This window comes from Apodemus sylvaticus, chromosome 1, assembly GCF_947179515.1.
Source record: "Apodemus sylvaticus chromosome 1, mApoSyl1.1, whole genome shotgun sequence".
NCBI lineage: Eukaryota > Metazoa > Chordata > Mammalia > Rodentia > Muridae > Apodemus > Apodemus sylvaticus.
Window position 1 is genome coordinate 40,387,799 of NC_067472.1, and position 19,925 is coordinate 40,407,723.

Below are 19,925 nucleotides of genomic sequence, written 5' to 3' on the forward strand. Positions count from 1 at the left end.
AATGCAACTATATAGTTGGTAAATGCCATAGCGATTATTTAAGTCTGTTTAAGATTTAGCCTCCAAAGTCAAATTTGATAAAAAGTCATGAAAGAAGGGCTAATAAATAGTTTTCCTTTCCTGTGACTTATTTTGGTAGTGGCTGCTTGACCAAATGCATGAGAGAAGAAATTAGAAGGTAGGTATGGGCAGGCCCGCAGCTATCAGAAGCAATGGCAGGAAGGTGCTGGTGCTGGTGCTGGTGCCATGATATTCCTATCCCTGATATAAAACACCAGGAAAACGAGGATAAAGAAAGAGACACCACAGAAACTGAAAACATTGATCTAAAAAAATTCAAGATGCCTTTCCAATGGACACACTAGCAATTTAAGGGGATGAGAAAAAGTCTGCAGTGTGGGCAATGAACAAAGAACGCTGATGAGTAGAGCTGAGATCACTCCGAACCCACGGGTGCTCATGATGGAGGCCCGAATGCCAAAAGGCATTTACTTCTGTTCAAGCAGAAAAATTAACAGTGATCCCAATTCTTTTATATCTAAACAACTTCATAATGATAAAATAAAAGCTTTCATTGTTGGGCTCATTTAAATGTATTTTCTGCCACATGGACTTCACAATTGTATTGGAATATTTGAATGGTCACAGCAAGTTACTACAGGCTGGGTAGCTTAAACAAAAAATTATTTTCTTATAGTTCTGTATGTTGAAAGTCTGGAAGATCAATTTCAGGGTTCCTGCAGGGTTGGCATTCCCATATACTAGGGCATCAAGCCTTTATAGGATTAAGGGCCTCTCCTTCCATTGATTCTCGACAAGGCCATCCTCTGCTACATATATGACTAGAGCCCTGAGACCCTCCATGTATACTCTGGTTGGTGGTTTAGTCCCTGGGAGCTCTGGGGTGTCTGGTTGGTTGATATTGTTGTTCTTCCTCACATGTTCAGGATGACACTTCTTGATGTCTTATATGACATTCCTTATTTCTGATGGTTGATCTTCACTGTCAGCTTGCCTGGATTTAGAATCAGCATGTAAACATAAGAAGTATTTCCTTCATGTGAGAAGGTTTCCAGAAAGGTTTTCCTGAGAATAGTAGACCCGCTGCAAATGTGGACAGCACCATCTCTGGGGCTGAGGTTACAGCCTGGATGAGCGTGAGGACATCAGCCCAGCATGAACAGTCATCTCTGCTTGCTCACAGGGTCACCCCGGCTGCTGCCACCATGGCTCCCCTGCCTTACTGCCCTGTATACAAACAGGAGTCAGAGCCAACCTTCTTTCCTCATATTGCTTTTATCACATGTTTTGTCACAGGCATGAATAAAAAGTACCCATTACGTTGTCTTTATACAATTTGAAGACCATTTGCCTAGGCACAGTGCTTCTCAGCAGTTGGTAACTGTCTCAGTTAGGATTACTAATGCTACAATGAAACACTATGAGAAAAGAACATGTGAGAAAAGGGAGTATTTGACTAATGCTTCTATGTCATGAAAGGACATCCAGACAGGAACTCAAGAAAGGCAGGAACCTGGAGGCAGGAACTGATGCAGAAGCCATGGAGGGATGTTTCTTCTTAGCTTGCATCTCATATCTTGTTCATCCAGCTTTCTTATAAAACCAAGGACCACCAGCCAATGGGTGGCTCCACCCACAATGGGCTGGGCCCTCCCCCAAGTAATTACTAATTACAAAAAAATGTTCTACTAGCTTGTGTACAGCCTGGTCTTATGGAGGCACTTTCTTAACTGAAGCTCCCTCCTCCCTGATGACTTTAGCTTGTGTCAAGTTGACAATAAACTAGTCAGCATGGTGACATTCATTTCTGTCCACTCATAACCTGCCAAGGACATATTATTAATTCATCATAGCTTTGAATATATTATATAATATATATTATACTTAAAGGAATATAATATATATATATATTCCTATAAATATACATACACATGTTGTGGTATTTATATTTATAGGAAAACAGTTAAGAAAATTTATCTATAGCTATTTACTATTGATTACCATTTCCTGTCTTTCATGTATGTGTATGCATGTGTTTGTATGTGTGCACATGCATGTATGTGTATGTGTGAGAGATAGGGGAAGGGAGAGACAGAGCATGCATATGCATGTTTTCTAGGAGCTCCTAACGTCTCCTTTGGTGTGCTCTACAGCATTATTAACAAGTCATCATACTACGCATTTCCTCTCTCCACATACAGGCTGCAAGTAGGCACTCTGGCTCAGTGTCATGGGGAAGCAAGACTACACGAGATACACAGAGCAGAGTTGTTTCTTAGATTCTCCCTTGCAGAGTCTTGGAAGCTGAGCTAGAACTATGTCAGGAGAGGATTTTCTGAGACTCAAAGAGTGAGTTTTAAGTACAAAACAAGTAAGATTCAGGCTATGAAAAACAGACGGCTTAGTTGCCAATCCTGTGACTCAATTAGAAGGGTAAAGTGAGAGAAAATCAGATGCCACTAAACGCCCTCAGTTGGAATGAGCCAGGGAGAGAAATCCCCGCTACGGTCGGCTTTAATAGAGGAGGCAGCTGTGCTGGTGCACATGTACAAGTTCTGCACTCAGGAAGCAGAAGCAGGAGAATCTCTGTGAGTTCCGGGACACCTTAGTCTACATAGTGAGTTCTATGACAGCAAGGATTACACAGAAAGAAGCCTGTTAACAGTAACAACAACAACAACAACACCAAAAGTCTGTGGCTACACCACAATACATGTGCACAGGCACACAGTGCTGTGTGGAAGAAATAATTGTTCTTTCCTTTGATACAGAAGCCCTAGGGAGGGTTCTGGGTCGGCTGACTCCTCATACACAGTAACAAGCACCAGCACTCCCAAGCACCAGAGACTGAAACAGACTGACTTACTCAACAGGCACAGATGATATTGTAGCTAAGGTTTCTATAACTGTAAGGAGACGCCATAGCCAGCCATAACACCCTTAAAGAAGAGCATTTAATTATGGCTGGCTTACAGTTCAGAGGTTTATTCCATTGTCATCATGGTGGGAAGCATGGTAGCACACAGGCAGACATAGTGCTGGAGAGGTAGCTGAGGGTTCTACAGCTAATCTGGCAGGCAGCAGGAAGAGAATGCCACACTGGACCCGAATTGTGGATCTGAGGCCACAACGCCTGCTCCCAGTGACACACTTCCTCCAACAAAGCCAGATCTCCTCATAGTGCCACTCTATGATCCCAGGGAAAACATTTTTTTTTTCAAACTACCATAGATGAAAAGCAGTACGGGCTGGAGAGATGGCTCAGCGGTCAGGAGCACTGACTGCTCTTCCAGAGGTCCTGAGTTCAATTCCAAGCACCCACATGGTGCCTCACAACCATCTGTAATGAGACCTGATACCCTCTTCTGATGTGTCTGAAGACAGCTACAGTGTACTCATATATAATAAATAAATAAAATCCTTAAAAAAATGATACTATTTAAAAAAGAAAAAGAAAAGTAGTAAGTCCATGTAGGGAGAGGTAGATCTCCTTCCTATCAAAAGTGTAGATACCCACGTCAGGGAATAGACACATCCCTCTGACACCATCTTACTGTTTTAGGTCCCTGCTCTAGGAAAAGAAAAAAGGAAAGGGACTCTCCCTTGGGATTGAAGAGGTAGGCTGTCTGCTTAAAGCTCAAGTAACTGGGATCAATTTAAATGTGCTATGATAAAGTTTCCTGCCATCACACACTTACAATGAGGACTAATAAAGGTTATGTTTCTTGCTTCCCCACCCAGCAGATGATAAAGTCCTTCTTATCAGTTTATAAGTAGGCTGTCTTCTTATAGTCACTTGACTTATTCTCAGCTATACTAACCACAGAATATAATAAAACAATGACTTCTGGCATACATCATTAGCACATGGCTTTACATAACTTCCACCTTCACTTCACCTGGTGGTGGATGCCTGAAATCCAAGCACTTTGTAGGAAGAAGGGATCCCAAGTTCAAGGTATTCTGGGCCACATAGCCAGACCCTGTTCCCTTCCTACCCACCAAAAGAACATTTCTGAATGAACTGGCATCGTCGAAGATGCACATATGTAGTTTCTAACACCTAAATAGAAATTTAAAAGAAAAAAAAAACAAAAGGAAGCACTGTGCCCAGGTGAAATCAAGCTACTCCCACCAGAGTGAGCATGTTTGTAAACTAGAGAAGGTGCTAACCAGGCCAGACACTGTTGCAATAAATAGCCTGCTCAGTTGTACAGTGACCCTGGGTTAGGGAATGAAAAGCAGACTCGGAAGTGGAAAGCTGGTCATTTTTCTGGTTAACCCAGCATTATCAGCAAAGAAGAATAGACACAAAGGCAGGATTTCTGTAAGTTCACAGCCAGCCTGGGCTACAGAATGAGACACTGTTAAGAAAGAGGGGAGAAAGAGAGGAAGGAGAGAGAAGGGGACTGAGGAAAGGTGTTTAGTTCTTGTACCTGTACTCTGTGCTCTCTACCTTATAAAGTAACGTGGAAGCAAGAAGGTTGTCAATGTTTGTTTTAACTCAGTTCAGCTAATATAATTAATTACCGGCATCTTTAATGTCCTCTTCTGGCTAGATTCTAGGATAAATCATCCTCCAGGGATGTAGATGCTTGAGCACAGAACCTCTCGACAGACAGCTTCATTCCCAGTCTATCCTTCAACTTCTCCCCATAGAGCTTCTAGCTCACAAATTAAGTCAGCAGAGGCAGATGTGCTAAGGCTATATATACCAAGCCGTAAAACTGCTTTATGTTTAACTTTTAGTGTTTCCTAGAGATTTGTCTCACATGGAGAATAGGCCCAGGTGGTCATCCCTAAAACAAAGATAGAACTTTTCCTCATATCAAAATGGGGCTTATAATATCCACTTTGTAAGAACTTTGTAAGGGATTGGGAGTGGAAGAACACCTACCACTATTCTAGCCTCAGGAAATGTGTGGGTGGGCCTTAGTTTCATGAGCCTGTGGTTACAATGAGGTCATGCTGTCAATAAGAATGTAAATGTCCCCAGTACATATCACACCCATATGGAAGTATCGAAAGAAGGGAATATGGGATAGAGGAAAGGAGAAAGGGGGATAGAAGGAAGGAAGGAAGGAAGGAAGGAAGGAAGGAAGGAAGGAAGGAAGGAAGGAAGGAAGGAGGGAGGGAGGGAGGGACGGAGGGAGGGACGGAGGGAGGGAGGGAAGGAAGGAAGGAAGGAAGGAAGCAAGGAAGGAAGGAAGGAAGGAAGGAAGCAAGGGAGGGAGGGAGGGAGGAAGGGAGGGAGGAAGGGAGGAAGGGAGGAAGTGAGGGAGGAGGAAAGGAAGGAAGGAAGGGAGGGAGGGAGGGAGGGAGAAAGGGAGGAAGGGAGGGAGGGAGGAAAGAAGGAAGAGAGGAAGGAAGGAAGGAAGGGAGAGAGGGAAGGAGGAAAGATGGAAGGAAGGAAGGAAGAGAGGGAAGGACGGAAGGAAGGACAGGAGGGAGGGAGGGAGGGAGGAAGGAAGAAAAGAAGAGAGGAAAGGAAGGAAGGAAGGGAGGGAGGGAGGGAGGGAGGAAGAGAGGGAGGGAGGGAGGGAGGAAAGGAAGAGAAGAAAGGAGGGAAAGAGCGAAGGAGGGAGAGAGGGAAGGAGGGAGGGTGAAGGGAAGCAGAGACAAGAGGATCTTGTGAAAGCGGGAGGGATTGAGAGTACCTACTGTACTTTCACAACTCCATGGTCACCAAGAGCTAAACAGCTTCCCCCACCATAATGTCCCACCAAGACATTCTGCCTCACCACAGATCCAAAGGCAGCAGGACCTGTGAACGATGGGCAGGAAGATACAAAACTGACCCAAATTAAACATTTTATCCTTAAAAATTGACTATCTCGGATGTTTTCAATCACAGTGATAGAAAACTGGTCAATCTCAGCACAAAGAGCAGGAAGGCGTCCTTCAAATAGCCATCCTGGTTATTTTAGGCCTATCAATGTTCACATGTAACTCAGGGGAAACTTGTCTTTAAAAACATGGATCAAAAAATGTATGTTAAGTCGGTGGCCCAGAGCTATTTCAGCACTCGCCCATGTTAGTGTCCTTGTTGGCAGCCCAGATGGTACACCTCTGATATCCTCACCTCCATACACATCAGTCAGGCGCATCACCATACAGCTGAAACTCTGGAGAAATCAGACTCCAAACACTGAGGAGTAGACCATATGGCTTTCCAGAAGCTTGGCAGGCAAGGGACATGTGCCTTTACAGATGTCGCTAGCTGCAATGTGCTCCAGTTGCTTAGGGACAGTGTGTATGTCTGTGCTGGCTTTTGCCCTCCTCTGTTCAGAACTGAAGAGCATTCAGATGCTGGGCTGGAAAAGTCATAGAATTTAGTCATTTTGTTGATGACTGAAACAGTTGTGACTATGTTCAATCACAGAAATATCTATCCTGAAGCACTAAGCTTTGTATATACAACTGTTGGTGTAAAGATGACTCTCTTGCTCCAGAAGAACCCCAGTTACACAGAGTATTATATGCACACCTCCACACCATAGTCCCAGTCACTAACATACTCCATTATCTTTCACACGACCTATTTCAGACATGAACATGCATGGCTGTACCAATGGCCCAATATGATAAATAATGCAGTGTAGCAAGTCCCTTCTCACCTGCCTTCATCCTCCAGATCACTGTGGACCACAGTAACCTAGTACCCCCTCATGGACCTTCACACATAACAGGCATTCAGTGTGTGTGTGTGTGTGTCTGTGTGTGTGTAACAGGGGAGTAGGTTCCTTCCGTACTTGGTCACACTGTTTTCTTCTCTTCATTTGCACTCAGCTCTCCAGCCCCTGCATGAGCTTCCAACTTTACACTGTACTGTGCCCAGACAGCTTCTTGAGTGACTGAAAACACAATAGTTTGGGGATCCTTACAACACAATTTGTTTTTCAAAATCTGTTTGCTTCACTCATGTGTGTGATGGTTAATATGGCTGTCAGTTCTACTGGACTGAGATTATTAACTGCATCTCTGTGCCTGTTAGGACATCACCAGAGAGGATTTCCTTAACTAATGGTAGGGAGTCTACAATGAAGCTGAGCAGCAGCATCCCATGGCTATGGGTACCAGGTGAAATAGAGAAAAGAGGAAAGGATAGAGAACAGGCTCTCTCTCTCTCTCTCTCTCTCTCTCTCTCTCTCTCTCTCTCTCTCTCTCTCTCTCTCTCTCTCTCTCTCTCTCCCCTTTCCTCTCCTCTCCCTTTGCCATGTTGTGACCCTCTCAGCTCCACCATTCTCCCCTGCCATGATGGAGTGAAGCCTTTGAGAGCTTAACATGAATTAAAACTTTTCTCCATCCGGTGGATATTTGGTCATGGCATGGCAATGGAAAGTATAGAATGCTGTCTAGGTCACCAGAGCATGACAGGGTGATGCACACGGGGCTGGAGAATTGGTCGGTTTGGTGTAACTCAAAGAGCAATAAAGATTCATATTTGTTAAATTACAAAAGGGTGGAGGGAAGACAATCCTCTCCAAAGCTCAGGGAATAGCCCTCAAGAGGGATGTCAAAACAATGTAAAAGTCGAGGATGAGGAGATATTCAACAAGAACTACATCATGTGGCCGTGGCATAGCTAGTCTCCTGATATACTCTACACACATATACTGCTCCATAGTCATCCCTGTCAGCATTTCATCATGGAGGGGGAAAGAGTCGATGAGACCAACTCCTCCCTCAGGGTCTTTTGGCAGCTAATGACTGCTGAGGGAGGGCTGTCATTTTCTTTACTTGCTTGTGTAAGTAAATAACCTCTCCCCAATAATACTCATGCAAACAACCCTAATTAAGCTCAGCAGGACACACACACACACTCACTCACTCACTCATGCAGGCAAGCACAGACACACACACACACACACACACACACATACACACTATGAAAGTAGAAATATGAGGGGTTTCTGTGGGAGAGGGAGAAATAACAGGGATTCATTATATAAATATATGAAACTGTCAAAGTATAACAACCGGCTTCAAGGCATTTTTTAAAGTGCAAACAAAAGAATTCATCTGGTCCCTCAACAACCACATCCACATCCACACAGTTAGTCTAGCTCTTCTCTCACGGTACATTTTCATAATGTCATACCTGCTCTTGAATGCTGTTTTCTCTCTGGCATCATTTTTTCATTTTACAGGCTTGCTTTAGAAGACAGATTTATTTCCAAGTCTTCAGTTACCCAAAACTTGACATAAGAGCCTTTGGAGATTTAAACTGCCACTCTTCCTCCCTTTCAAGTCCATGGCCAATGAAGTGTGCATGTAAGGATCACTAGCCAAACAAAGCACATTGTTAATTGATAGCACTTCTAGAACAGAGCAATGGTAAAAGCTTAATTGAGACACAGCAGTGTATGCTTGAGGTGAGGCTGGGACCTCCAGCTTCCTATCTATGGGCCTCACGTAAAGCCGGCACTGAAATAAGCAACTCTAGATCCACTGACTCACATGTACCAGGACCAGAGGGCTGTCTTCTCAGGCCAGAAACAGAGGAACAGAGGCACTCAGCAGGAAGAACAGAAGACGCTTCAAAGCTGTGTTCTGAGCTGGCACAATCCAGCTAGGTCAGTCTCGTCTGGAAGGAAAGAGAGAAAGAAAAACGCATGACATTGCAACCTGCCAGCAGCATGGCTCTAGAAGATGGAACTAAAAAGAAGCCAAGACATCCATGTGACTCCATTGACACGGTGGCCATGTATTGCAGAATGTCACGTGGCAATTTCAAGTTCTAAGCTACTGGTCAATCTCTGTCTTATGAAGACATGATGGAGAAGGATGAAAACAAGTTAAAAACCATCCCCAGCATCATCACCACCCATCCCCAGCATCATCACAACCCATCCCCAGCATCAGCACCAATCATCTCCAGCATCATCATCTCCCATCCCCAGCATCAGCACCAACCATCCCCAGCAGCAGCATCTCCCATCCCCAGCATCAGCGCCAACCATCTCCAGCATCATCATCTCCCATCCCCAGCAACATCACCATTTATCCCCAGCATCATCATCTCCCATCCCCAGCATCAGCACCAACCATCCCCAGCATCATCATCTCCCATCCCCAGCATCAGCACCAATAATCCCCAGCATCATCATCTCCCATCTCCAGCATCATCATCTCCCATCCCCAGCAACATCACCATTTATCCCCAAAATCATCACTACCCATCCCCAGCATCATCATCTCCCATCCCCAGCATCAGCACCAACCATCCCCAGCATCATCATCTCCCATCCCCAGCATCAGCACCAACAATCCCCAGCATCATCATCTCCCATCTCCAGCATCATCATCTCCCATCCCCAGCAACATCACCATTTATCCCCAACATCATCACCATTCATCCCCAGCATCATCATGACCCATCCCCAGTATCATCATCTCCCATCCCCAGCATCAGCACCACCCATCCCTAGCATCAGCACTACTCCCGTTAGTTCAGCTGCTCATGGGCTAAAGCCAGAATGAATGCAGTGTTCCCCAAGTACGTCTAGTCAACACTGTAGATGCTGCAACAAGTGCTTGTTGAGTGGATGAATCCTGACTCCTGACCCAGGATCTTGGTCCTGAGCTGTATACCACAACGACAGCACATCTCCGCTTCTTCTTCAGCTTTCCCTGTGTCTTATCTAAGAACATGGAAAATCATTCCCTGTATGATTACTGAGGTCACAATATTCTTCCAGTTCCGTAAAACAATTCCTCAGGTAAATATGGTCTACCCCCCAAAGACAGATTTATCACCCATAAGGCAGAACTAATCCCTCTTATCCCCTTTCCCCCATTTCTAAACATAAACTGGTCCCTTTTCACCAAATGGGGTGGGGGTGTTTATTGAGAAGAATTCTTTCAGCCCTTTGACCCCTTTATAGGACCTTCTATGTGTGAGGTAATTGACCTGTAGAGTATCTTTTTTTCACAAATATTGAAATATTGTTTTTATATCATCAAACTGTTTTAAATTCTCTTTTTAAACTCTAGATTTCCCCAAAACAAACAAACAAACAAACAAAAAACCTCTCTTTGGTTTTCAGAAGAAAGTTAAGTGTCATAAGAAAATTAGATTAAAGCATTTCTTCAATATTTCATAATATTATACTTGTTTGAACAATCTCCTTTTGCCTTATTATCTGGTATATATCATTGGCCTAACAGTATTAGAAATCCTCCTTAACTAGCTAAATAAATTGTTTAAAGTATGATTTGTTCTATGAGATGAAGTTTTCTAAAGGATACTATTTTCTTTTTTTAATAAAAAAAATTGTATTTACTTAGAAGCATTCAGAATGTCAACAAAACAGTTGCAATTTTTTTTGCAATTACAGAGTGGTATTCAATTAACAGAACAACAATTATCTTCGTATAAGCTGCATCAGAGACAACTGAAGATGAAGAAAATAAAACCCAAAAATAACCCCCCCAAAAAAAACAAAATCCAAACTACTGTCCCCATATATAACTAATTTGTGCTGTGCACCAACAAGAACCTGCTTTAAATTTCCATGCCAATTTACAACCCCAGACTGTACCAGGCAAGGTTAGTGGCTATTGAAAATACCACCAGGACAGGGCTATCTAAGGACACATTATTCTTATATTCGGTAGTGTGTTAACTATACAAAAAAGACACTGTACAGTTTAAAAACAAATCTTACACAGTCTTACATTTCAGTTTTTTTCTTTAAAAGGAATGAGTTGTATACAGGGGGGTTAAATGCTTTATAGACAAGAAAAAAATTGCACTAGAACCAACTTATTCATCATCATCTTCCTCTTCTTCCTCCTTTTCCTCCTCATCATCTTCCTTTTCCTTTTCTTGCTCTTCTCAGCCTTGACCACCTCCTTTTTCACTGCATCAGGCTTTCCTTTAGCTCTGTAGGCAGCAATCTCCTTCTCATACTTCTCCTTCAGCTTGGCAGCCTTCTTCTTGTAGGGCTGCTTGTCATCTGCTGCAGTGCTGTTCCACATCTCTCCGAGTTTCTTTGCAACATCACCAATGGACAAGCCAGGATGCTCATCTTTGAATTTGGGGCAGTGCTCAGAACAGAACAAGAAGAAGATGAAGGAGGTCTCTTGGGTGCATTGGGGTCCTTGAACTTCTTTTTGGTCTCCCCTTTGCGGGGATATAAGTTTTCATTTCTCTTTCATAACGAGCCTTGTCAGCCTTTGCCATATCTTCAAATTTCCCCTTTTCTTTAGCAGACATGGTCTTCCATCTCTCTGAACACTTCTTGGAGAACTCTGAGAAATTGGCAGAAGCATCTGGGTACTTCTTCTTGTGCTCCTCCCACCAGGTTTGCACAAAGAATGCATATGAGGACATTTTGCCTCTTGGCTCCTTAGGATCTCCTTTGCCCATATTTAGTTGATTTTCCTCTGCAAGGCAGAGTCACCCAGTGCCCGTCTGGCTCTCACTTGCCCTGGCGCTGTCTCTATGGAGCTCAATGTACTCAGGATACTATTTTCTTTCTCATGATTTTAAAATATCTCATTTCTTCAGATATGAGACCTAACCTGACCATAAAATTATACCAACAGAAGGAATATACAAAGATGATAGAAATAAAATATTGCCCCTAGTAAATGGCTATCATCACAGGAATCATAAGATGAATTCATTTTTTTAGATTATTAGAAAAGGACCAAGAAGTACTTAATAATCTCCATTCCTTGGCTCAGGATGATGTCATTCTAGATTTTTTTTCTAGGAAATTCGCATAACCAAAATATCCCATCCACATGAATTATGTAATTAATAAATTTTGTTCCAAGAATGATTATTGATATTCTTGGCCATATTCTCCACATTTTTATTATTAGCTTACATAAAGCAATTGAAGCAGTTCTCTAGGATTGGATACTTTTATTGGAAAAGTATTTGTAATCAATTCTAATTTATGAATTTATACTAAATAAATATTGCAATGGGATCCGCTCTAAACTATGAACTGTGTGAAGACTTTATTCTACGGAGTTAGAAACCTGACTGTAAGTCAGAGGTCTTGCAATACTGTTCAATCAGCTTACTGAACCATTAACAAATTGTGTTGTCTGTCCTATAATTGTCTCTTATAAAACAGAAATAATGTCAAAATCCACCACATCAGATTGCTGTAAAATTTAAATGAAATCATATACATGTGAAAATAAATACAGTTCCTGACATAGGCAGTTATTTAATAACATTTTTTCTTTTTTTTTCTTTTTTTGGTCTTTTGGGTTTGGTTTTTTTCAAGACAGGGTTTCTCTGTGTAGCCCTAGCTGTCCTGGAACTCACTCTGTAGACCAGGCTGGCCTCGAACTCAGAAATCCACCTGCCTCTGCCTCCCAGAGTGCTGGGATTACAGGCGTGCGCCACTACTGCCCGATTTTATAACATTTTTAAAAGAGGGGTTTTTTTCCCATGCATCATGCAAAAGCAAAAATAATGGATTGATGAACTTAAATACATAAACTATAAAGTCTTTAAAGATGTGCTATATTTGTAATTCTTTGTACAAGTGCAGGTGCCCTCAGATGCCAGGTACTGGATCCCTTGGCCCAGTATAAATGATTCTGAGCTGACCCAGGTGATGCTGAGCATTGAACTCAGGTCCTCTGCAGGATCAGCATGCATCCTTAACCTCTGAGCCATTTCTCCCACTCCAAATGTCAAGCTTTCCTTTTTTTTTAATAACAAAAATATTGCAATCAGCGTAAGGGACAAACAGGACCTGAAAGAAAAGATTTGTAAGCTGGGCAGTAGTGGGTGGTGCACACCTTTAATCCCAGCACTTGGGAGGCAGAGGCAGGTGGATTTCTGAGTTCCAGGCCAGCCTGGTATACAAAGTGAGTTCCAGGACAGCCAGGACTGCACAGAGAAAGCCTGTCTTGAAAAAACAAAACAAAAAAACAAAAAACAAAAAAAGAAAGGAAGAAAAGATTTGTAACATAGTCACTAACGACAAGGAAAATAGCTGCAATGCAGAGAGGAAGAAATATGACTAAAGGAGAATATGACTAAAGAATCAACAATTAAAAGCCTGAGAGCCAGTAAATATATGAACAGATGTTCAGTCTCACTAGTAATCAAAGAAGTGCAAATAAACAACGAACTGGCAATGATTAAAGAGATGGACCAGACTTGGCATCTGTGAGTGCACACCCAGCAGGCTGGCCTTGTGCACTTCCGGGAAGTGAGCTTTTGAGAAAGCTTCTTTGATGGCTATTGAAGGTTACACATTAAAATCAAAAGATGTGCTTCCTTTACCTTGTGGATTACCTTTTATAGCCTGCTTGCAACTTTTCAATAATCAGACAAATACAAAATAACTTCTGTGTATTCAAAACTGAAATGGTTTACTTCCCGTTTTCTTGAAAAATAAAAGCAGCCTTTTAGGGAGTAATGGTATTAAATAGTAATGATAATAATAATAACAACAACAAACAATAGTAATACCCCTGATGCCACACAACAACTCATGGACCACAGAGTAGGCTTCTTGGCCCATTCTCACACTTGCTGACAAGGAACAGAAGAGGAAGAACTACCCATGAGTCTCCAGGTTCTATTAATCACTATGCACCTACCGTTGTCCCTCAGATGGTCGTGGGGTAGAAACGAGGCTGCATTCAGGACCCTGGAGCATCTGCTCCTTTTCCCCTAGCAAAGGCTTCTCTGACAGTGAATTGGGTAGCATCTCCGCTCTCCTTGTCTTGTGCTGACTGGTAAAGAGATCTCTCACATTCCAAGTGTACAATGCTAGTCTACCCCTCAAGCTCCTGACCACATCTCACCAATAAAGTGGGGGAATTGGCTCTCCTCCTCTCCTCTGTTCTCCCTTTGGAAATTGCCAGGTAAAATTGTGATTAAGCAAATCTCCCGGTGGTGATTCGAGACCTTCAAGTTGTCGGAACCCAAGTCGTGGCCACTCCGGCTCTCTCCCCGTCACATCGTCATCCTCCCAACACTGGATACCTCCATGCCCATTCTCTTCCCTTCTCATATTCTTGTTCAAAAATAGAGTCAAGAAAGGCTTCTGAAATTCATCCATACTTTAAGATAAATTATCTCAGCAGAACAAATTACATAACCATGGGATCAAAATATAAACTTAAAATAATGAGGTTATCGTAAAAAATTCAAAGCATTCAAATATGGACAAATAACAGAGGCAAGAGGTTAGTCCTAACATCACCTCAATGATGAGGTTCCGACACACACTGCCAGAGGACCCGGGGTCAGCTCTAGTCAGATACGGATATCAGATATCAGTGGGGCTAAGGATTAGTTGTCTTTTACCTAAATTTTATTCTAAACCTCACCAATATTCACTGAGCTGTGAAAACTAAGATGTACTTCAAGATTACATAAAAGAAGAAGAGAGAGAGGAGGAAGAAGAAAACTGAAGAGACAGGAAAAGAAAAAAGTTTAAAAAAAAAAAAAAAGGCTGAGAGGAGAAACCGTCCAAAGTATAGAAGTATCAATAGCAACTTTTTCCAGAAAGAAATCTACAAATGAAGACTACAATAAAGGACCTCTATTAATGGACTCCTATATTTTCAAATTTAGCAAATGAAAGCAAGTAAAAAAGGATGGGAAACATGAGATGGTTCTAAAACAAGGCTGTAGATCCTGATCACAGATAGCCATCGTAGACACTAGAAGCAGAAAGTCTCAAGTAACCTAACACAGCTGAGAGGGGCAAAAGACGCTCAAGGCTCATAATCAGGGTCAATGACAATTTCCACCCAAGGTTCATAGTCACATTGTCATCAATGACAATTCCCACTGGACATTAGTTCACATTTTGGAAATGTATATGATAGCTTTTGTTCCCAAGGAGGAAGAATTAAGTGGATGTATTTTCACTCTCAATTGTTTAAATTCTGCATCAGCCTTTGACTCGCCTGCACAGCTGGGCAGGAGACCCGGAGCAGCTGAGTCAGCATGGAGGAAGGAACCCCAGCTGGAGGCTTCCTGCAGATCAGTGGCAAAGGGAGACATAGTAGACATAGTAGGTCCTCCCTTCTCAGGCTGATGACTCTGGATGACCCTAGATGACTTTGCTACATTGGCAAAGAATGCTGAAAATAAACTGTTTTCCCATAATTTTTTATTCACATTACATCCCAATCACAGCTCCCCTCCCTCTTCTCCTCCTGCCTTACCCTCACAAATCCCTCCTCTCTTACTTCCTCCCCTTCTCTTCAGAGAAGGGAAACCTCGCTTGGGTACCACCCCACCCTGAGACATCTAGTCCAAGGAGGACTAAGCCCATCTGCTCCCACTGAGGCTCAGCTGGGCAGTCCAGGGAGGGGAAGGGGATTCAATGTCAGGCAACAGAATCAGAGACAGCCCCAGCTCGATTGTTAGGGGACCCACATGAAAACCAAGCAGCATATCTGCTGCAAATGTGTGTGTGTGTGTGTGGTGGGGTAGGCCTCTACATGCTCTTTGGTTAGTTTTTCAGCCTCTGTGAACCCCAATAAAGGAACGTTTCTCACTGCCCCTCTAAAAAGTTTTAAAGCCCAAATACCTTCTTTGGAAAGGTATTTAAGAGACCTTACGAAAACAAGTAAATGCAATACTGTTTAAATAAATTTTAAGATTCTACATAATACATAAAAAAAATACATAGACACAATTGGGTATGGGGGAGGGGGTTAATAGCACATGGAGAGCAAACAAAGACGCAGGAGAGAAAAGATGCAATGAAATGGAGTTTTATGCAGACAATCTTCCAACTTGATCTAGTGCAACCCTACAACCACCCAAGCTCCAACACTCTTCAGTGGCTTGGCTGGGTTTTGGTGGTGGTGATGGTGGGTTTTGGTTTTGGTTTGGGTTTTTTTGTTTTTTGTTTGTTTAGGTTTTTAGTTTTTGGGTGGCTTGTTGTTTTGTTTGTTTGGTTGGTTTGGTTTGGTTGGGGTTTTTGTCAAAAGAAATGGAATTAGTACTCAGAACTAGACTAGAGATCATCTGCTAGTTTCAATGACTAAAAGTGACCTGATAAATAAGGGGAAAGTGTGTCACAATTTGAGCCCAAAGAAGATTCTCCCTTGAAGAAATTCTGTGTCAGATTTGCTTAGTAACAGAGCCAAAGAGAAGATCAGGAAAAAGGCAGGCTATAATTAGTAAGTAAAGCAAAGCAAAGTCTCATCATTTGGACTTGAAAACCCACTATGTGTCATTTAGCACACTGATACGTCGCCAAAAGCAGTCAGGCAATGGAAAACATTAAACCATTTTTTAAATGACGTGTATCTTCTTTTATTCCAACATATTTAAATTTAGGACAAATGACATGATCAGCCTCGTCTGAGCCAACTTTGAGAGATGGGGTTTTTTCCTAGAGTATGATTTTCTAAGAACTAAAATCTTCATAAATGTAACAAGCTTTTCTAACCAAATAAAGTTGCCAGTTGGTTCTGAGCCGATGGCCCTGTCCAGGGACTTCTGCAAACTTTGTGTTGAGCCAAATACATAATTCTAAACTTTCACAATATGTGCTGACAGAGGAAAGAAAGAATTTTATTCTGGCTGAGTCAGTTACACAACAGAGCCCAAGGCTTGTGGAAGAATGTTGCTCGGATTGAGCCACTTAGGTTCTAACTTTGTGAGCCGGGGATCAAAGTCTAGCTGTCCAGGGCACAGGAGTTGCCATACCGTTGTGCCACTGAGCAAACAGAAGAAAGCTAGTCAGCCATGAAACTGGGAATGCAACGGAGACTCTTGACTTTAATTCTGAAATCGTATTTGACTCGGTCCTATTCCAGTTTGCTAAATATCACCACCCAGTAATATCATCTAAAATGCCTGGAAGCCCTCCAGTCAGAGATACACTGCTTCACTGATTCCCTTTTGGAAATGCTAACAGGGCTTAGTCACCTAGGCTGCAGGGGAGCAGCAAAAGTGGAAAATGCCTGAAGTTTTGTTATGTAACTGTAAGCCAGGCTTAACTTCCTATGTCTCCACCAACTTAATATTAAAAGCAGTTTTTCTTTCTTCTGAGCATATGGCTTAAGGGAGAGTGGCGACTTCAAATAAAGCAGCATTAAGAGAGAACCAGGTGGCAAAGTGGTGCCATGCCTCCGTGGCAAAATAAAAACAGACAGATGAGTCCTTGAAAATGTGCAGTCCATGCGTTTGCATTAATTAGAATCCATCGTGCGACAGCAGCAGCCCAATCCTTGCTTTCAGAGAGCGCAAAGGATGATGGGAGTGGTCAGCAGTGGCAGGGCTCTGTGTGTAGAATGCTAAAGGAAGCCCGGGCTGGTTCATGAGCACAAATGAGCAGCTAGCCTGAACTTCAACAGCCAGAGAAAGCTTTCCAGATAAGGTGGGAGCCCAAATAATGAACAGAACTGACATCATGTTCCCAGCTGTACAGAAGACAATGATGGCGGGCATTGGTTGTAGCCGATTATTCCTCTCATTCACCAACTGCACGAGTAACTATTGAATGCACGCTAAGCTTCAGACACATAGTAAAAGGAAATCCCTTCTTTAATTTATTACACTCACAACAGCAGTTGTACCAAAGATAACATTTAAAACAGCATATATCTTATGTTTATTAATTCTGTCATTTATCCAACAAACACTAGACAGGATGCCTTAAGAATTAACCAAGAAGCACTAGACAGAATGTCTAAGGAAATAGCTAAAATTTAAAAATCAAATGTTTACTTGACTTGCTAACATGAATGGAAATCAAAATTAGGCAATGTTTAGTCCCATAATTGGTTCATGTACCCCACTCCTTTGTGGTATAAAAATTTGCTTGTGGTATAAAAATTTGCCTGCATGTGCACTCATGTGTGTGTGTGTGTGTGTGTGATATAGTGTAATGTGTGAGCTTTCGTGTGTACATACAATGTGTGCACATATATATGTCCATGAATGTATAGACCAGGAATCAAGTGTCTCCCACCCTTGTTCCTTAACAACGAATCTCTCACTGAACCTGGAATCCCCTGATTGAATAAGCAGGCTGGCTGACTGGTTAGGTCTATGGATCTACCTTTTCTCTACGACCCCAGTTTATAGATGCATGTAGCCACACCTAGATGTTTTTATGGAAGTGCTGGGGATCTGAACTTATGTCCTCCTACTTGTACAACAGTCAATCTATAAGCTGAGCCATCTTCTTAGTTCCAATGCATGACAGTTGAAAAATGTACTTATATGGTTATAGAGATGGCTCAGACCTTAAGAGCATATACAGCTCTTGCTGACAACCCAAATGTAATTCCCAGAACCCACATCAGACTGGCCACAATGACCTGTAACTGCAGTCCAGGATCTCCACCACCCTCTTCTGACTTCAGTGGGTATATGTACTCACAGACACATACCCACACAGAGATGAACACATACACAATTAAAAATAAAATATTGAAATATGGTTACAAAGTTTTGTCAGAAATCTTGTATTTTATTCATATATATATATATATGATTTTACTTATATTTATATGTATTATATTTATAATATATTTTATTTATATATATATATATATATATATATATACTATCTATACAAGGTAGTATTTTAAAAATCTTGTGAAGACTATGTATGTGGCTATATATATATATACATATATATGTATGTGTATGTATATATATATATATATATATATATATATATATATATATATATATTAGTCAGTGTTTCTATTTCTGCACAAACATCATGACCAAAAAGCAAGTCAGGGAGGAAAGGGTTTATTGAGCTTACACTTCCACATAGCTGTTCATCACGAAAGGAAGTCAAGACTGGAACTCAAGCAGGTCAGGAAGCAGGAGCTGATACAGAGGCCATGGGGGGATGTTACTTACTGGCTTTCTTCCCCTGGCTTGCTCAGCCTGCTCTCTTATAGAACCCAAGAATAGCTTGCCCAGAGATGCTAACACCCACAAGGGATCCCCTTGATCAGTAATTGAGAAAATGCCCCACAGTTGGATCTCATGGAGGCACTTCCTCAACTAAAGTTCCTTTCTCTGTGATAACTCCAGCCTGTGTCAAGTTTACACACAAAACCAGCCAGTAATATATATATATATATATATATACATATATATATATATATATATATATATATGGAAGCACAGTCCTGGGAAGAAACTTCTATAAGTGAAGGCACTAGCTGTACAAGCCTGAAAACATGGGATCAATTTCATGTAAGACACTCAGGCATGATTGCACATGCCTACTAGCACTAAGGAGCAGAGACAAAGAGATCCCTGTATCTCATTGGCTGGCAAGCCTAGCCAAAATGAAGAGCTTCCAGCCCCATCAGAAACTATTTCAAAGCAATAGGGCTGAGAGCAATAAGGGAAGACCTTTAGCATCTTCTCCTTAACCTCTCTACATACAAGCATGAAGGAGAGTACCTGCACACACACACACACACACACACATACACACATACATATCACACACACACATATACACACATACATATCACATACACATATACCACATACTAATGTGCATACACCACACACATGCATATACCACACTGAGAGAGATAAAGAAATATGTAATATGTATGGGAACAGGAACATAAATGGAGACATTGGCAATAATATACTAGTAAATACTAAGTTTGCCAAAAAAAAAAAAAATACTTCAAAAAATCCTGATTTGATTATTTTCCATCTCTGTAGAAGAACTATGTCCACCAAGGCCAATTTCAAACTGCCCACATTTGTAAGGTTTCTGAAAAACTAAAATCTGTCTTCAGGATCTGGAACAGACCAACTCAATAAAATAGTCAGGGGGTGACAGCTCTTCAAAGTTTCTCACACTCTCTTGAGTATACTGAAATAATAATTTATATTATGCTCTAAAAGATTGCAACACATTCTGATATGTCTAAATAACTAATAAAAGAAGAGTGGA

At 41.8% G+C, this 19,925-nt stretch overlaps 1 protein-coding gene and 1 pseudogene across 1 annotated transcript in view; one reads left to right on the forward strand and one right to left on the reverse strand.

Moving 5' to 3' along the window:
- Gda (guanine deaminase) overlaps nucleotides 1–19,925 on the forward strand; it is a 680,631-nt gene that overhangs the window by 50,999 nt on the left and 609,707 nt on the right. The window lies entirely within an intron of this gene.
- LOC127689098 (high mobility group protein B1-like) lies at nucleotides 10,790–11,407 on the reverse strand (annotated as a pseudogene).